Raw genomic sequence first — 7,530 nt, 5'->3', positions numbered from 1 at the left:
AGCAAGGTAAACGACCATCTAGAGAAGCTTCTTAACAGAGATAAAAAGGAAAATTACATATTGAGTCACATTGGCCATTACTATCAAACAAGGAAGCAGATTGCACAAATCAGAAGCAAGAAATTTAAAGCAAAATTGAAAGAGGTCCAAGACAAGCAAAGGGAATCAAGGAAAAGGGGTAAGAGGATAAAATTAGTGAGTAAAACATCCAATAATGTTTAGCCTATCATACGTAACAATCAAGGAACAAATTTTGAAAGTTTTGGAGAAATTTGGATTATTTTTAAAATTTTGTAGAAAGAGGCACACAGAAGCATCGCGCAGAGGCGCGACCCTTCTTCCTTGGACATCCAAATGAAGTTTTTCCTACATGGATGGATGAATAATGATGAGTACATGCCAAATATAATCCTAATTTTGCATGAAAGCTTCCCATTTTGATAAGGAAAATCATAAAACCTCACCTTTTTCATGCCTCTTCCACTAAATCTGGACTGGTGCAACTCTTCTAAGTAAGGTTGGAATAATGAGTTTTTGGATGCCTACCCATGGGTCATTTTCAAAGATTCAAGATGTTATGGAAACTAGACAGAATAATCTAGTTTACCATTATTTCATATAGTAGTTTTGACTTGGTGAAGATACCTAAAAATGTCTTCAAACAAGCGCGACCCTTCTACAAAATTTCCTATTTTGGTGCATGCTCGTGCGACTATTTTTTTGATTGGCGCGACCCTTTTGGTTCTAACGCGACCCATCTGGTTTGGTAACTTATTGAGTACTGAATGATGGAAAAATTGAGATATTATGATATATTAATGTTATTTTAGGTTTCTTAGTTTGTTTTTTCCTCACTTTATGAGGAAAATTATAATTAATGAGGAGATATGCTCTCCTAAAACTTAGCCTAAACTGTGGAAATTGTCTCAACTATCGTAGTTTTAGGTGAGGACTCATGAAAGAAAGTTGTGATGAGCATTGAATAGAATTTTTGACCTGATAAGATGTCTTATATTGTATTTTCCTATATAATATGGAAGGGAATCATTTTCCAGGGGTTGGACATTTTGAGGAGACAACCATTGTAGCCTGTATTTTGACATTTTTTGAAAACAAAGTACATAATTTGTAGCTATTATCTAGGAATTTCCATGCAATAAGTTTAGGATGTTGTTTTTCCTCTGTTATTACATTATGTAAATGATATTTAGCTTCCTTTTCCATTCATCATCTCTTCAATAGTTTTCTTTGCAGTTGATAAACATAATTCTTTTCACTAAGCTCTATTTTGATGGAAAATTATTTTATGTTATGCTCACTCTTGCTTAATGAATTCATGTCTCATGCTCATTAATACATTCATGCTTCATATGAACACCATAATACACCGAAAAAACCTAAATTACCTCACAAAAGCACTGGTATCTTGCTGCTTCATATCATTGTGGTTGTAATCCTTTCACCCTCTACCATAGCTACTTGGTTTTTCTCCCTCTTCCAGCATCAAAAGCCCTAAATTTTCCAAAAACTACTTGAGCCTAGAAATCTAGCCTAAAATCCTTACAATCTTAGTGATTTGTTGGCTGTGATTTCATAGAGAGAGCCCTCTCTGGTTTGGTAGGGCTAGCTACCAAACTAAAAGCTTGGTCATGGTTACCTCCATCGATTCGTCTCAGCCTGGGACATTGTGGGGGATTACAATCACCACCTTTGGAGAGTCAGAGCTTTATTTAATTTCCTTTCCATCTACTTATTTCCTTTCATCATCAAACCTGGCCATAAAAACCACATGAAGAAGTATGGTGTGATATTCCTTCACAACATCAGAAGTCTGCCCTCCCTTCTCTTCATTCAACCAACCAAGAATCTCAAATTCAATCGAATCATAATTATTTTCATCTTCTCTATGACAGAGGTTATGCAACAGGGCTATTTGGGTGACCATAATATTTTTAACTTGATTGCAATGGTTGGCTTGGTAAGTTTCAGCTGATAGAAACACCCCACTACTGTGCATTCACCGAATGGCTGACTTATGATGTTGATATGGCTGAATGGCCCACTGATAGCCTCCCACCATGGAACTCTTAGGGCACTCTAGAACCCATTCTTGCAATCACCTAAATAGCCTGTCTTGAGGATTTTTTTGGTGCTCTAACTTCTTCATCCTACTCATCTTCAACCCATTTGTTCCCCGACAATTAAAAAAATTGTCCTTGTTATCCCGAACCATTCATGGATAGGTTTGGAAACAACTTGAACAACTTGTTCTTCATTTTTTACAGGATGGGCACACCAACCAACATTACATGTAACTTGTAATGTGGCATTGGCTACAGTTCTTTATGGTTCTTTGGATGAGAAAGGAGACTGAACCACATTTTTTGTAATGCAAAGCTTCAAAATCTCAGCAGAAATATTTTGTGGGTAGCCAAAATCCATGATATCTAGGGTTTCCGCTAGCATTATCACCACCTTTGCAGAGTCATAATTTTATTTATTTTCCTGGCCATATACTTATCTCCTTTCATCATCAAACCTGGCGATAAAAACCACAGGAAGAACTATGGTGCGATATTCCTTCACAACATTAGCAACCTACCCTGCCTTCTCTTCATTTGATATCATGCCAATGACAGTTGCACCAAGATCCTATTTGAAATTGCTTCTTTAACTCTACAAGTTCAAGAAGTTAACTCTTCAAAGATTCTGGGATTTCTCAACCTTTCAACTACCTTCTTCCTTGAGGTATTTCACATCTTTGTTCATAATTTTGACTATATTTTGACACATATGTAGTCCCAAACCTTCTTGAGACATATCTTGGTTATGGAAAAACAAATCCTTTATCAATTCTTTAAGAAACCCTTCCTCTTGTATGAGTAATCCTAACTTCATATGCATTAAATTCACACCACTTACCAAATATATCTCATTAGGGGGAGCTTGAACTCCAAACCATCCATCTGACAGAGTCAACCATAGTGCATTAAAATCTAAGAGAATTTTCCAAACTCTCAACTGATAAGCATAGAGGCATATTTTGTAATTTATTCTAGTGAACCATGTATCAACTACAAAAACCTATTTGACCTACTATATTTTCAATTGGAAATTGTTGATACACTTCCAGGAAACCGTTTTAAGAAATTCAATTTTGTGACAAGGATAAAAACATGATGTCATGATTGGGATTTCATGAAAACCCTAACTTGTCATGAGGCCTACCTCTTCTCCAATTTTGCTAAGGTTAATGATTTTCAAATAAATGTGATTGAAATTTAGAATTGGATCTCTGTTTTTCTTCTTTAGTTAAATCTTGCATGGTTTCACAACACTGGAATTTCTGAAATTTGTATCTTGAAGATATTCTTTTTCTTATGAGTTTCATATTTTTATTGGTTTCTCTATTTTCTCTCAATTAAACAATTAATCAAATTCCGTTCCTTGTCCTTTTTTATTCTTTACATAATTTTCATCATCCATGGACATTTTGAGGCTTTTGCAGATAAACATGTTAGTGACTTTCGTGCATTAGCAGTGGGTCCATGATCATCCAATTAGAATGAAGCAATTGATGGTATTGACTATGGACCACCGAATCAGGTCATTTGTGAGATTGAATGATATCCCAATATTGTTTTCTCACTCATAGGGCATATATACTAAATCTTAGATACAACTACCTTTATTTATGGGGCCTTCTTCTAATAACTAGTCCTATTCACATAATTTTGTGCTCTTTATCCATTAAATATATACCATATCATCATGATTTACATTCTAATGGACCTTATGACGGAGAGGACATGGGATTTATGTTCAAGACATGAAATATTTATGCTATCAGCCGAGTCAAGAAAATAATTATCATGAAATAAAATCCATGTACAATCTTGTTGATGGTGCAGACCATCTTGTGTCATGCTTGACAATGAAGGTTTGTGAATTTATTAAATTGTGTGTGGTATATTAAGTATTTTCACTGCTCAAAATTTTTGGATGTTGTTGGTCACATCAAAATAAACATACTAACATACTATGGTAATTGATTCATTATTATATTATATATTTAGGTAGACAAAACATTCAACTTGGTCCTATCTGGTGCATCTTCAAGGCCATGTAAATATGTCCTAAACACACTGAGGTAGGTAAATTCATTTTCCATTAGCTTATTTCTACGAAAAATTTGTTTTTTTTCTTTTTTTGGTTGGGTTGCCTATTTTCTCCATTGTTCAAAACCCTACTTGACATATGTAGAGATTCCAAATAAGGAAGGTTTCCCATAGAGTGAAGAAGACACTTTGCAGAATCTTATCATTGAGCTTCTTCTGTGGCTCCTATATAGCCTATCCAATACATTTAATTGTCGTTAAACACATATAAAACATGCTAGCTTACCTACACAATTAGAAGAGTCCAAAGAGCCAAAAACATAAATTAAACTATTATAGAATCATGCCTACATTGGGTTGCAGGTAGTCATGTGTAGTGGCAACCAAGGTAGTAAGTTACATTATGCCACTATTTAATACTTTAGGAACTGTTGGATTCTAGTGACACATGAAGTCAGAGACCAATTTTTTGAGGCCTACATTGATTTTACACCTGGATGCATCATTCTACCATGTATTGACCTTATATCATGGGAGAATTTTAATAATGTCTTAAAATTTGTATTGGATTTGGATTTATGGTTGCAAAGAGGGTCCTTTTAGTACAACATTAGCTTACTCAAGTGATGTGTCTGATTAATATTAGTACGATTGTATAAATGTGACCAGAAGGAAGGTTATTTGTCTGATTACTATTAGGGATATTGTATAAATGTGAATGGAAAAAAGGGCCCGATCTTTTTCCCAATATCTCTCCTAAGGAGAAACATGATTCACAATTAGAGATGACAATTTATTTCTTGTGACTATGACATGGAAATCACTCTAGTATTCCTTTCTAAGGCTACACTTAAGAAAGTTGTGAAGCATGTATTGGCATTGATCATTCTATTGATCATTTTGTACATAAATTCATCATTTCAGATTGGGAAGCAATAGATAGGATTACCTCACCACCAAAGGAAAACTACAACTACAACATCTTTTCTTTAGTCAATGGAGGAATTGAAATGGTAGATAATTTTGTTTTATATTATCTTCTTTAATAGGTCTTGAAATTCTCCCTTTTTCACTCTGTTTTTCCATCTTTCTTTTTTTTTTCAATTCATTAGGCTCTAATCTTCTATGTTATTTAGTATTGCTGAAGAAATATGTTGTTTTAACACTCCAAATGATGGTCCCTTTTAATTTCCAAAATTACGGTGATGAACTCACAACTCAAGTCAACTCGAGTGTGATATCCATGAGCTGAATAAAAAATGGAGTTAGGAGGATTCAAAAAGTCAAATTTGTCACTCATTTGTTTGAACACCCTAAAATATATTCTCCTTGTTGTGCATGGTTGGAAATCTTGTAAGCATAACATTTTTCTTCTTTCCATCTTTCTTATTTTTCCAAATTTTAATATTATAATCACATGACTTCCTTCCTATAAAAATTACAAGATGTTTTTATTCTTTCATGATCCATTTGATTCATAAATTTCATTGTCTGTATTTATGATTGAGGCACATAGAGAGCTCGCTAGAGAAGTTGTACACAGGTCTATAGTTCTCTAGAAGAATGGGAAAATTCTTGGAAAATCATTATTTCCTCTTGACAAGAATGCTCCAAAGATACTTGTAGCAGGTAGTAGACATTCTGGGGTACTAGTGTGGAGGATGGACTATAAGCTTGGAAGGTGGTAGTGGTACAACAACCGCAAGTAAACTCGACAAATTTGAAAGTGTTAGTTCCCACAAATAGTTATTTTCTAGCAACACAAACCCCTCTAAACCAAGGTCTGAAATACATCTCTTTGAACTCCAATATTTCAGTTATCAGCTAGCCATTTGCACAAACATGTGAAGTTGAAATATATATATATAGTGGAACTTCATAATTTCAGGCAAAAACATGTGAAATTGAAATATATACAATGGAACTTCATAATTTCAGGAACCAAAATGTGATGTTGAAATATATGCAGTGGAACTTCATAATTCCATGTGCACATCAGATATCCATTTAGATGTTTCTGTGTTTGGATGGGACCTATACTCAATGCACCAATTGTCTCAATTAGATATATATGTTGAAATATTTCCTCCAAACCCATATGGACTAGATAGATGTGTCTAGCTTGATCTATAAATTCAAAGAATCCAACACTTACAAAAATGGCATATCTTATGTCGAGTTTAGTTTAAGCTCCAATATTTGACCTATTAGGCTTCAGCTAGCCATTTGCATGAATTTTAAAGTTGCGGTATGTACACCTTGGAAGTGCACAAGTTTAAATGCACACATCAGATGGCTATTTAGATGGACATGTATTAGGATGGGATCTGGGATCTATAAATGTATCAAATGTGTCACACCCACTTCCATAGGCAATACATAGAAATTTTTTTCTTGTAATCTAGATTCAATGTAGTAGCGTATTTGTATTTTGGGATTTTGTTTCATATTAACAGTCTTCCTCTCCTTCTCTTTCCAATGTGTGTAGATAGGTTTGTGATGTGATTTATATTCAATACAATGAATACTATGTAAAATCATTAGTATATCCCTATGTTAAGATTTTTTTCTTATTAATATTAAATACTTTCCTCTTCCAACGTATATGGGTGGTTCATCTCCCTCCCTATTGAGACTAGATAGGTCTTTTCTAGATTTATATTTAATGTGTCCAATGCATTGTCTATAATATATAGGTTGAAGTAGTAATACCACCCTACAGGACCAGATGGGTCTCTGTTAGATCTATATTCAGTGCCTTCAATACATCATGCAGATATATATATGTTGAACCAGATACTTATGAGGTGTACATCGGTGGATTTGTGTGGGGTTTAGTCCCATCAGTTGTCGGGTTCAAATTTCATGGGGAGGGGTTGAGGATGGTGGCTAATTGTGGGGGGATAAAAATTGTCCCAGGGGGTGTCTAGGGTTGAGTAAGTCTCACAAAATCATTAGACAATAGCCTATATTTGTATAAATTATTCCATCCAATGTTAAGGCTACCCTTGGCCTAGTCTCAACTTAGATTGAAAAAAATGTTAAACAGCATAAGGCTTTGTTCGATCTATATTCAATACATCCAATGCATTAGGTAAATATTTATAAATAATAACTCCCATCCCAACTACAACTAGATGGATTTTGGCACCCCATATATTTTATGGATATTTTTATTTGATGAATCACACCTACCCACTGGTATTACATGGATTTCTGCATCATAGCAATATCTAATCTACTAATGTGTCATTTAGGTTCAATATATCTTTACACTAAGAATGGATGGAATCCGATGGATCATAAGTTGAAGGATCACCCATACACCCAAAAGTACTTGATGGGTTTATGCTTGGATCTATATTCAATGGACCCAACACAACCCTCTAGATATAATTGTTGATAGATCACC

Source organism: Pinus tabuliformis, chromosome 2_2, assembly GCF_031772625.1.
Source record: "Pinus tabuliformis cultivar Carrire ecotype Pingquan chromosome 2_2, CPIR1, whole genome shotgun sequence".
Lineage (NCBI taxonomy): Eukaryota > Viridiplantae > Streptophyta > Pinopsida > Pinales > Pinaceae > Pinus > Pinus tabuliformis.
The sequence above is the reverse complement of the archived record's forward strand: the minus strand, read 5'-3'. Positions refer to the sequence as shown.